At 43.6% G+C, this 12,770-nt stretch overlaps 1 protein-coding gene across 4 annotated transcripts in view; it reads right to left on the minus strand.

The window, feature by feature from the left end:
- TPST1 (tyrosylprotein sulfotransferase 1) overlaps positions 1-265 on the minus strand; it is a 31,289-nt gene extending 31,024 nt beyond the window's left edge. For 3 of the 4 annotated variants that reach the window (XR_015696876.1, XR_015696873.1, XM_087717298.1), the window contains exon 1: positions 108-265. The gene's annotated coding sequence lies outside the window, so the exon portion shown is untranslated. Of the gene's footprint in view, positions 1-103 lie in introns of all 4 variants that reach the window. The other variant, XR_015696875.1, reaches the window with a different exon arrangement.
- Between the last annotated feature and the right edge of the window lie 12,505 nt (positions 266-12,770).

The raw sequence follows: 12,770 nt of genomic DNA on the forward strand, positions 1-12,770 counted from the left end.
ACGGGAAACTAATAGCTACGGTTGCCGCCGCTGCTTAGCCCCGGGGAGAGCCCTTCTGCTCGGTGTAAACCCTGCCTGCGAAGCCCAGGGATCGCTTCCTCACCTACCAGAGAGCTTCGCAGGGGCCCCATCTCCCCGCAGACGGACCGCCCGGTCGTCGCTCGCTCCGCTTTGCTTCCTCTCGCCTCTTCCTCCAAGCCTCGCCAAGAAGCTAGTCCGCTCCGTCCGCAGAGGCGCTGCCATGGAAATCACAAGCATTCCCGGATAGGCCGATGTGTCGTCGCGCCCTATTGGCCGCCTCCGAGAGACGGACAGCAGAAGGAGGCGGGGTCCTCCCGCCTAGGTCTTTCCCCCAGTTCCTTTCAAGGGGGAGCGGCGGGGAGGTGTTTGTGTCCCCCACGTGGAACCCCCCAGGGAGGAAGGATGGGCTGAGTTCCCTGGCTTGGTATTGCCTATGCGAGATGCAGCGTTTCCTACGATGGGAGAAAGGAAGTACCGGTTAGGTTTGGTCCATATGGGTCAATCAGCGCCTGGTTTCTCCCCAACTTATGCTTGAGCAACAAAACAACCAGCGCCCAAGGAGTAATGCGAGAAGCGAAAGTTGGACTTTAAGGAAGTAGGTGAGAAAAAGGATTGACGTATCTGAACTTCGAGGCTGGAGAAAACCTGAGCCAAGGACTCTTGGTAGAGAGCCAAAAACACAAAGCAATGGATCGGTTGCAGAAATCAGCTCATACTGGAGGCTCAACTTATCATATTATGAGCAGAACTGCCTTTTGAAAAGGTCTCTAATGCTGGACAATTAGAAGAAAAGAGAAGTAAGCAACAACAAGGTGGATGGATTTAGTTACACTTGCAATGAGGGCACTTCTGGAAGACCTGAAGGACAGGTTGAGGACTAACATCCTGAAAAAAATCTAAGTAGTTGCTAAAAGTCAACACTGACTTAAAGGCACATCATCAAAATGCTAGTGGAAGTCAGCGTCACAATCTTGAAGTGCTGTGAGATGTGGATGGGGTGTCCAGCAGTGGTGGTTTCCGGGCGGTATGGCCATACCGGTAGTAGCCGGGAGCAGCGGCCCACTGTACCGGTACGGTGGCTCGTTTGGTCCACCCGCCTGCGTTCCATAGCATTTATAATGCAACTGGCCAATTGCACACACGCGTGCGGCACTTACATGACCTCTGCTGAGCAGCTGGATGTCGCAGGGTGGTGGCATGCACATGTGTGCGCAGCGCGCATGCCTGACTAGGACATCCGGCCCCATGTGTAGTGTACCAGTTGCGACGGAATTTGGAACCCACCACTGGTGTCCAGGGGCATAAAAGAAATTAGAGGCTGCAATCTTGCCACCCAATGCTCTGCCCTTTTTTCCTGTGTTCTACATGAGACACATGTTAGAGATGAGGCTTCAATTGCACAGGCACAACCATCATTTTTTACTTTTTTGAGACCCACTTTACAATTCCCTGGGGACAGATTGAAGGCTGAGGGATTCTATGCGGCAGTTGGATCTGGAGGCTGTTGGTGATTCTTGCTGGCAGATTCTTCATCGGAACCTGCTTATTCCTGCTAAAAGCCTATTTAGTCTCATTCTGCTACCCACCAGATTTTTGGGCTGGCCCATCTCAACTTCTTCTCCACTGTGATATTGCAGAGTAGACACTGGAAAAACCTCTCTTTTGTAGGAACAACCTCTCCTTGTAATTTGAGTGAGCCTGAAACCGTTGCCCTAATTTTCTTCCTTTGTCCCATTTATGACATTTACAACCAATTTCATTGTATAAATGATGTACGATGACAATAAAGGCTATATTGCAGCATATATGCTACCTTTTAACACTCCTTATCAATAAAACCCATTCCACGTTGAGCCAAATGCTGAATCTCTTCTTTTGCAGGATCAAAAGTAACCCTTACAGAGAATGGCTCAATTTTTATCAGCTGCTATCTTAGAGTCTACTACACATCCCATGGACTGCAAAAATCACAAACAAAGAAATCCTAGACCAAATCCAGATCTAGAAGCCAAGATTGCCAAACAAAGGGTATCACACTTCGGCTGTGTTATGCAAACTGATACACTTGAAAAGGCAATCATGCTGGGGGCGATCAGTAGAAAAAGGAGAAGGGGCTGCCCTAGTACCCATTGCTGTCTTCCTACCCTCTCACCTATGCTCCCAGTCTGGATATCTGTTTGGGCAGAGATTGTACATACACAAAATATCTAAGCAGTTCAAGCAAGAAAATGGTTTGATGTATCCAAGCTTGGCAACTGATCCTGAGACATGGGACAGCACAGAGCTCTCTGTGTGTATTCATAAAAACAGTTGCTGTCAGATTGAGGCTAAAACACACATATGTATATACTGTGTTTCCCCGAAAATACGACATGTCCTGATAATAAGGCCATGCCACATTTTTCTGGTGGGCAAAAATATAAGGCCTCCCTCGCAAATAAGCCCCTTGGACAACCCCCCACCTCCGACCAGGCAGAGCGCTGCTCACCAAGCTAGCGGTATCCCGAAGGTGCCAAGCCGTGGGAACTGGGGACGGCAAAGGTGATCGCGTTGCTTGGTGCCTTCAGGATACTGCTAGGTTGGTGAGCGTCGCTGTGCCCAGCTGAAGAGGGGGGTTGCTAGGCGGCTGCTCTCTTGCGAGCGGGCTCCCAAAAAGCCAGGCACAGCAGCCACCTGGCAAACCCCCTTTCCAGCCCGGCAGAGCACCGTTCACTGACCTAGGGGTATCTTCACTGCGTGAAGACCTGTTCATCGCCGCCCGGCTCTCACAGCTTGGCGCCTTCGAAATGCCAGTAAATGGCGCTCTGCATGGCTAGAGAAGGGGGTTCCATGAGTGGCTGTTCTGCTCCCGCTCGCGCGCCTCCCAGCCTCACGATGCCCTGGCCCAGCTCTCCCTGCAGACCCAGGGCACCTCCATTGCTGCCGCCGCCATCCCAGCATAGCTTTTTTGGCAGTTTCCAAACTGAGTCCAGCAGTGGCCGCTCTGGGTGTACGCTTTCTGGTTGTGGGCCAGCTGCTGGCAGAGCGTACAACCATAGAGCATACGCCCAGAGCGGCCACTACTGGAAGACTCGATTTGGAAGCCGCCGAAAAAGCCATGCTGGGATGTCGGTGGCGGCAGTGGCGGCGGCAGCAGAGGTGCCCTGGCTCTGCAGGGAAAGCTGGGCCAGGGCATCGTGAGGCTGGGAGGCGCGTGAGCGAGAGCGGAACCCCCCCTCTCCAGCCATGCAGAGCGCCATTCACTGGCATTTTGATGGCACCAAGCCGCGGGAGCTAGGCGGCGGCAAACAGGCATTCACGCAGCTTGGCAATACCCCTAGGTCAGTGAATGGTGCTCTGCACTGCTGGAAAGGGGGTTTGCCAGGTGGCGATCATGAGCGTGGTCGCTTCATGGCTGTTGTGTTGCGCTGCTGCGACAGCGCAACACAGCCATTCGCCCATGAGGCTGTGCCCGGCTCTTTGGGAGCCCGCTTGCAAGAGAGCAGCTGCCCGGCAACCCCAAAACAATAAACCCTCCCCTCATAATGAGGCCCAAGCCATATTTTGTATGCAAAAAGAAAATAAGTCCCTGTCTTATTTTCTGCAAAACACGGTATATCTACTCACACCCACATGCACAGCAATTCTTTTTAAATTCTCAAATGATTCCAGCAAAGTTGTTATGCTTCTAGAAGCAGCTGGCCAGAAGAGACAACTACAACGGAGATTTTGTTTTACTTTCTGCCACGGAAATGCAATTCTCCGCCTGAGTTTCTGACCCATGCATTTGTTAACATTGTGCTCTGTTCTGATCTGACACAATGTCATAGCCCTTGTACCCAACTAGCAGGAACATAAAGGGGAGATAAAATGTATACATAAATCAGAGAGAGAGAGAACTTTCAAGGAAGTTGCTTGTCATCTAATAGGCCAGGTAAACCAAAGGGCACCAGGGTGTTTTCAATATAAACAGATTTGATAGATAATATGAAAGGTTAAGAAAAGCAAGCAAGGGAACAAAGAGATAAAATAAATGGACTTTTCTAGAAAATGCAGAAAAAAATGTGTTTTAGAAGGCAAGGAAAAGCAAGTTCTCCAAATTTTGACTACAGATAGTCTTCGACTTATAACCATTCATTTAGTGACAATTCAAAGTTACAACAGCAATGAAAAAAATGGTGTATCTGTTCCTCGCACCTATGATTTGCAGCATTCCCATGGTCACATGATCAAAATTGGAGTGTTTGGCAATTGTTCATGTATTTAAGAAGTTTGCAGCATCTGAGAGTCACATGATCACCATCTGCCACCTTCCCAGTCAGCTTTCGATAAGTAAAGTCAATGGGGAATACCAGATTTATTTAACGACCATGTGACCCATTTAATAACTACAATGATTCATTTAGCAATTCTGATAAAAATGATTGTAAGATTGGGTAGGCTCACTTAACCACCTTGCTTAGCAAGGGAAATTCTGATCTCAGTTGTAAGTTGAGAACTGCCTGTACCTGGAAATGAATAGCATATTTATCCTACTTACTTCAGGAAACATGTAACTGATATACATCTACAATACAATACAATACAATACAATACAATACAATAGCAGAGTTGGAAGGGACCTTGGAGGTCTTCTAGTTCAACCCCCTGCCTAGGCAGGAAACCCTATACCGTTTCAGACAAATGGCTATCCAGCATTGTCTTAAAGACTTCCAGTGTTGGGGCATTCACAACTTCTGGAGGCAAGTTCTTCCACCGATCAATTGTTCTAACTGTCAGGAAATTTCTCCTCAGTTCTAAGTTGCTTCTCTCCTTGGTTAGTTTCCACCCATTGCTTCTTGTCCCACCCTCAGGTGCCTTGGAGAATAGTTTGACTCCCTCTTCTTTGTGGCAACTCCTGAGATCTGAATGTCATCTCCTATCCCCAGCTTGATAATATTGCAGCCATACCTTTTATAAGGATATGATACTTGCTGCTATCCTTCCTTTTTTTTTCTTGTCATAAGACAAATGCTACCTGTCTGGTAGAGCTGGTTGTACACAACAGCAAGATCCTCTGTCAGGATGATTTAGCATCATTCTAATAGTGCCAGGAAGAAAAAAGTGTTGAGACCTAAACCAAGAATGGATCTGAGAAAACAAACGTTACTTGTATTAAGAAACATCAGATGATAAATACTTGGTTGCAAAATGTGAGTAGGAAGGCCATTTTAAAAGTATGAATAGGAAGGAGGTTGGAAAGGAGGAAAAAGGGGGGGGGACAGAAACAAATGAATTAAAAAAGGATGAGATAAAGAAGAATTTAAATACCAAGGGAAGCAGAGACTGCCAGAAGTTTCTAAAGCTGGAGATCTGGGAGTTGAAATCCACACAGTTTCACATTGAGGCTGAGAAAGACTGCTTTGAAAGACAAGGTGGTCAGGTCACAACAAGCCTCGCCACACACCTCCCAACGACCGATAAGATCGCACAGGGTGGACCTTCTCCGAGTGCTGTCAGCCGGACAATGTCGGCTGGCAACTACCCGAGGGAGGGCCTTCTCTGTAGCCGCTCCGACCCTATGGAACGAACTACCCCCAGAGATCCGGACCCTACCCACTCTCATGGCCTTCCGAAAGGCTATTAAAACCTGGCTATTCCGGCAGGTGTCGGGCTGTTGACCTCATGACTGAGATCCAGCCCCGATTAGACTGGGTGTATGATGTGGTTTTCTTTTTTAATCTGTGTTCCTCGTTTTTTAACTTTTTTACTTCTTAGAATTGTATTGTTGTAAGCCGCCCGGAGTCCTTCGGGATTGGGCAGCCTATAAATTCATTCAATTCAATTCAATTCACCAATCGAGGATACGATCTCACACAGCTCAGTTCAGTTGCAATTAACTGAGTTACTTTTTAATGCATTACTTATTATATTATGGAGTGTTACCCTGTTTCCTTGAAAATAAGACCTCCCTGGATAATAAGCCCGATCGGGTTTTTGAGCACATGCACTAAAATAAGCCCTCCCTGAAAATATTGCAACACAGCAGCAGCCATGAGGTGACCACGCTCGCCACCTCCTACACCTCAAAAATTATAAGATCTCCCTGAAAATAAAGCTAACTGCTTATTTCGGGGGTCAAAAGAAATAAGACCCTGTCTTATTTTTGGGGAAACACAGTAGTTTATTTGATTAGCTTATGGTATAAGCTACTGCACAAACTCAAACAATTCAATAACTGGGTTAAATGTTGGTACAGACTGAGACGGGCATTTGGGAAGAGTCTATTTGTTTAAGAAGACATTAAGTGGACAAGAATGCATAGCAATGAACAGACCAGAATTGGGAGTCCACTTGGGAAAAGCAAAAAAAACTGTCTACCAGTGGTGGGTTCCAGATCCTGTTCCAACCAGTATGGTTAGAACGGGCCTGGCGTCATCCACATGGATGTGCGTGGCGTGCACATGTGTCATGTGATGCCTCCGCGACACTCCAGCTGCTCGGCGGAGCGTTGCTCAAGTGCTGTACATGCCATGCACATGCGTGGAAACACCAAAGGCTTTAAAGGACAGGTAAGGAGCTCGGGCAGACTGGTGGGCTCTCCGGAGCACTGTACCGGAATGGTACCCAGTGCCAGGCAGGCTCGGTTACGCCCGTACCAGGGCGTACCGCCTGCAAGCCACCACTGCTGTCTACTAAGATGGATATCAAAAAAATACCTGTGTCTATCAGAAACCACTTTGGTCCAGCTGCTTCTGTGACTACTTGTGCCTCACCTACTTCCTTAAAAGAACAGGCTGAGGAAATTTCTATCCATCCGTTTGCACCCCTCTTCTTGGTCATGCAACAGTAGGCTTCCAGGTGCATTTCAGGGGGTGATTGTCTCCCATACGGTAAACCCCTGATCCCTGGTGTGTGCTCCCTTCTTTCCCCTTGTCTTTGCGGCCATTATATTTACTCAGCCAAGATAGAAAAGCAAATTGGTCCAATGCATGAACATAGATTCTCTTTTGAAGTCCTTCCTGGCATTCCTAATGTAAAATTGAACTGGATCGCCACTAACATTTTAAGTAGGTATGGCATTGTCTTAAAGAGGCAAAGGGAAAAAAGTAGCACCAATTTTTTTTGTCTGTCTCAAGTCATGGCTGAACATGTTTACAGCCCAAGTCAGTGATGGTGAACCTTTTCAGCACCCAGTGTCCAAACTGGAAGGCGTGTGCATGCATGTGCATGTGCGTGCACAGGAGCGTCGGAAACACAAAGACCGACTGACTGGTGTGCATGCGCGCCGGCCAGCTGGTCTTCAGGCTTCCCGCACATGCAGGAGCGCTGGCCAGCTAGTCTTCACATGTGCTGGAGCACCGGAAACCTGAAGACCAGCTGCTCCTGTGTGCATGCCTGTTTTTGGCGGGTTTGGGGGCCATTTTCAGGCCATTTTCAAGTTGTTTTTCGGGGTGTTTTCAGGTTGTTTTCTGGTGCTCCGGTGCCCACAAAGACCAGTGCCAGAAACCAGAAGAGCAGCTCATGACATCATGCGTGCCCACAGAGAGGGCTCTACGTGCCAGCTCTAGCACGTGTGCCATAAGTTCACCATCATGGGCCTAAGCAGTCTTGTAGTATAAATTCATTGTAAGCACTTTGTACTGATAACGTTTTAAGTCTCTATACCTATAGCTCTCCCTGTTTTCCAGATTCTCTAGTGAAAGGAAACATCTCTATGAAAATATGTACTATGATGACACCCTTAAGGCACTATAATTAGAACGTAATTTTATATATGATTATCTGATTCTGGCTTCCACATTCCATCTACTTTTTACATGAAATCTTATTATTATACAGTAGATCATCATGTGCACTTTGAAGAAAACAAGCCCAGGTGTTCTCAACTTCTTAAGGAGCCTACGTGAAATGTAGATTAGGGTTAGGCTGATCTCTGCTGAAACCTGAAGCTCTAGCCATCAAAGACATGTGCAAAAATGTGCTTAAAATTGACATACCTACTGAGGAATTAGTTTTCAGATGAGAACTCAACTGAGTTCATAGCCTTTTTCACACAAAATTCTACTCTGGGCACCCCATCAGGGTTGTTGTTTTTTAAAAATTATCCTTACTGAAGTGAAAAAAAAGCCTTTTGAATGTTGCTATTGATTAACTGTTGGGACTTTAAAGTATTTGTTCATGCAATAAATTGCACAGAAGATTACTGTATATGCATCTGTACTCTGAGTCTCAGAAATATTCCAAACCAAGTGGTATTTAGTGGTGGTATTCCTTGTTTAATCACCACAATTAGGATCAAGAACTTGGTTGTTAAGCAAAGGGGTCCCTAAGTGAAACAGCAACTGTGCTTATGATTTTATTTCAGCATACCTTGGCTTTCCAAACCTGTGAAGAGTGTAAATGCACGGAGTGGAAGCAAAATTACTTTTACATCACTGTCATAATTGCAAATGGTGACTGTATGAGAGTAGCTAAATAAGGACTACAGTACCTGTATTTTATTCCCTGATCCAGAACATAAAATGTAATTCTGTGCATGGCTAATCAGCATATCAAAAATAACAGAGTCAGCATGCACAGATGCTCTTAAATACGCACCCCTTCTGATCTGTCTGCTGGTTTTGCATGCTAAGCTAAAACTAGATTTGTGGAGGGGAGAGGCATGTTTGTGATTCACGATTGTAGGAATTCTACACATAGTCCTTGACTTATGACCATAATTTAACCAAAATGTATGTTAAGTGAAACATTTGTTAGGTGTGTTTTGCCTCCTTTTATGACATTTCTTGCCACAGTTAAGTGAATCATTGCAGTTGATAAGTCAGTAGCACAGTTGTTAAGTGAATCTACCCCATTGACTTGGCTTGTCAAAAGGTAGCTAAAATGATCACATGACCCTGGGACACTGCAACTGCCATAAATATGAACCAGTTTCCATGCATCCGGATTTTGATCACGTGACCATGGGGATGCTGCAGTGGTCATAAGTGAGAAAACCATCATAACTCACTTTTTTCCTGCTATAACTTTGAACAGTCACTAAGTGAAATATTGCATGTCGAGGACTACCAGTATTGTCTGGTCAAGGGGCCAAGGTGGCGCAGTGGTTAAATGCAGCACTGCAGGCTACTGCTAGATCAGCAGGTCAGCGGTTCAAATCTCACCGGCTCAGGGTTGACTCAGCCTTCCATCCTTCCGAGGTGGGTAAAATGAGGACCCAGATTGTTGGGGGCAATATGCTGACTCTCTGTAAACCGCTTAGAGAGGCCTGAAAGGCCTATGAAGCGGTATATAAGTCTACTGCTATTGCTATTGCTATTGCTATTGTCTTAGCAAGTTGTCTGAACCAGACCATTATATTAAATTGCAGATAGATGCATATTTTATTACAATCATAGACTCAGAAACTCAGAAACATAAACTCAGAAACAAACAAACAAAAACAAAATCTGAGATAGCAAATAAAAATCATGGTCAAGATGTGACATATATAAATACTAAAATAAAACTCAGCCATGTTAATAAAGTCACATTAATCAAAAAGTCAGAACTATGGTCTATTAATATGGGTACTACTTCTATGTCTGTAAACCACTTTGATAGTTTTTAGATACATTTCATGTTTGTTTCTATGCATTTTTTTTCACCTCTTAAGTTACTGACGAGGTGTCAGGGAATAAATTAGAAATAAAAAAACATGGACAGAAATAAAAAGCATGGACAGCCACTTGTCTGAATTGGCATAAGGTCTCCTGCTTGAGCAGGGGGCTGGACTAGAAGACCTTCAAAGTCCTTTCATCTCTATTCTATTCTAAGCTCATCAGTAATCAGCCCACCCATTAAATGAGGAAGAATTCTCAAGAGGCCCAGATGACAACTATAAGAAAAATACAACACAGTGTGCCTTGTTTCCCTGAAAATAATGCTGATTATAAGGGTTTTACATGGCTTAAGGATGTCAAAATTGGCAGTGCAGTTTGAATCTGGGCAATGAGTCAGAGGCTGCTGAACGTATTTGCTGAGATTTCTCTTAATCCCCAGAACAAGTAGTTCACATCCTCCAAGCAAAGAAAGGCAAGGGGAGAGCCAAATATTCTTTGAAAAAAAGAGCTGCCTAATACACAAGCAACCCATTTTCACTTCATCTCAGTGGGTTCATCTCAGTTACTTCAAAAGATTGGGATATCTGGTTTCCTCAACACCCACAATTTTGTTTAAAAAAGGATTTTGACAAAAAGTATAAGTATAGAATGATTTCTACAAATCTTTCCCATTTGCAGATAGATAGATAGATAGATAGATAGATAGATAGATAGATAGATAGATAGATAGATAGATAGAGACAGACAGACAGACAGACACATACATACATACATACTGTGGATGGATGGATGGATGGATGGATGGATGGATGGAGGTAGGTAGGTAGGTAGGGAGGGAGGGAGGTAGGGAGGGAGGGAGGGAGGGAGGGAGAGAGAGAGAGAGAGAGAGAGAGAGAGAGAGAGAGAGAGAGAGAGAGAGAGAGAGAGAGAGAGAGAGAGAGAGAGAGAGAGAGAGAGAGAGAGATAGGAGTGGAACAGTGGCCTAGAGGTGGAGCTATCACCTCACAACCAGGAGGCTGTGAGTTTGATCCTAGGTAGCGGCAGGTATTTTTCTCTCTGGGCACAATGAGTAAATATCAGCTGTGAACTATGCATTGGTGACAGGAAGAGCATCCGGCCAGTAAACACTCAGCTCCATTCAGTTGCCCCGACTCCATCCCGATGCAAGGGATCATTAAAAGACAAAAAAGAGATATATAGATCCTTGACTTATAACCACAACTGAGCCCAACATTTCTGTTGCTAAGCAACAGTTAAGTGAGCTGTACTCCATTTTATAACTTTTTTGCCTTAGTTGTTAAGTGAATCACTGCAGTTGTTAAGTGAATCATGGAGTTGTTAAGCCAATCTGGCTTGTCCCATTGACTTTGCTTGTTGGAAGCCAAAACACATGAATGTGGGACACTGCAACTGCCATAAATACATGCCAGTTGCTAAGAGGCTGGATTTTGATCATGTGACCATGGGGATCTTGCAAGTGTCATGTGAAAACTAGGTCATAAGTCACTTTTATTCAATGCTGTCAAATGGTCATTAAACAAGTGGTTGTAAGTCAAGGACTATCTATAGAACTTTTTGTAGTCCAGTGATTCATTTCTAGGAATCGTTGAATTCAGTTTCCTTCTTATGCAAAATAATTATATCTGATTGTTCTTTAGCTCATTCTAGTTCACTTCTAGGCTAAATGACTTCAGGCTTAGTCTGAATGATCATAACTGTTAGGAATATAATCTAACAGTTGGGTTGGCAATATATACTGCTGTACTTTAAATCATGCTGTAAATGTGATGGGTCGCTTTTTCCTCAACCGACCATAAGATTGAGTCAGAATCACTGTTAGATGCTGATCTCATCTGAGTGTTTGGAAGCTGGCTGTTAAAGTGCCGTATAGTGATCAGCGTGAGCTATTGTAAGTTTTGCAACTGCTAGCAAACTTGGTGTACCGGACTGTTTGTATGATTATGGACTATGTTATTTGGATTATCCCTTAACTGAAAGACGTTGATGACTGACTGTCTTAACCATGTATGACTTGGACTGTTTGATGGACACTGATACCTCTATTTCCACGAAAGTAAAAGCCTATTTAAACTGCAGTGTCTCTGTATTCTGGTTTGTGTGTTCTCCAACACCACTCTCACAATGCTTCTCTGAACGCACTCGCTCTCCCAACGGGGAACTTACCTAACAATAACATTTCAACCTTATTAAGCAAAGTTAATATTAAACCAATGATAAAAATAAACAGAATGATTGTTGCTGAATTTTCAACATGTTCAATATTTATATACGTCGCCTATAGATTGTTTTTGTTGTTGTGCATTGATTTGTGAGGTACCTTCCACATTTGTGTGAGAAGTCATTCTGAAATCCGAAGGCTATATAACCCACTCAAAAATGGTGTGTGTGTGGGGGGGGGGGAAATGTCCAGGAAAAAATAATGAGAAATAAGATGTTACCTTGTGGTAAGATGGGAGAGGACAATAAATTTAATACATAAATAAATATTCCCAAGAAAATACCTTTTACATGGCCATAGTCACAACTGAGCTCAATTCACGATTTTCCCCCCTCACATTTAGTTGATTCCACTCTTCAGAGAATCACTGTGTAGTTATCATAATATAAGGCAATAATTTAAAAGTAGTTTTTAAATGTTATTTTTTAACAATGGACATCTTATCTTTGGAATTTCTAGGAATTTCTAGGAATTTCCTAGGAGTCATTTTAAGAATTTTTGCAAGCTTTTAATAATTGATTTTGCTACTAATAATTTGTGTTTTAATTTCAGCTATGATATTTCTTTTTTGCTTTAGAGGTTTATTAAATTTCAAAAAATAAAAAGCTAAAATAGAAAATTAGAATAAGACGAAATGTGGGAGAGAGGAACAAGAAGGAATGTTTAAAAAGTGACATAAAAAAGCAAAGAATAATAAGAAAAATGTTATACTTCCAACTTTTTCAACATAGATCCAGTTATAACATAAAATATACTTGTTTTATTTTAACAAAAGAAAAAGATACAAAACTAAATATATAAAGATACACATATCAAATGATCAAATAACAATAATGTATATATCATTTCTTAATTTAATAAAACATATAACCCATAAATGCATACTTCTATAATAAAAAAATCTATAAATGAACATTCCTTGCTTTCAGATTAGACATATATATATC

This window comes from Thamnophis sirtalis, unplaced genomic scaffold, assembly GCF_051295495.1.
Source record: "Thamnophis sirtalis isolate CommonGarterSnake01/CBP01778 unplaced genomic scaffold, rThaSir2_p1.2 scaffold_6, whole genome shotgun sequence".
Classification (NCBI taxonomy): Eukaryota; Metazoa; Chordata; class Lepidosauria; order Squamata; family Natricidae; genus Thamnophis; species Thamnophis sirtalis.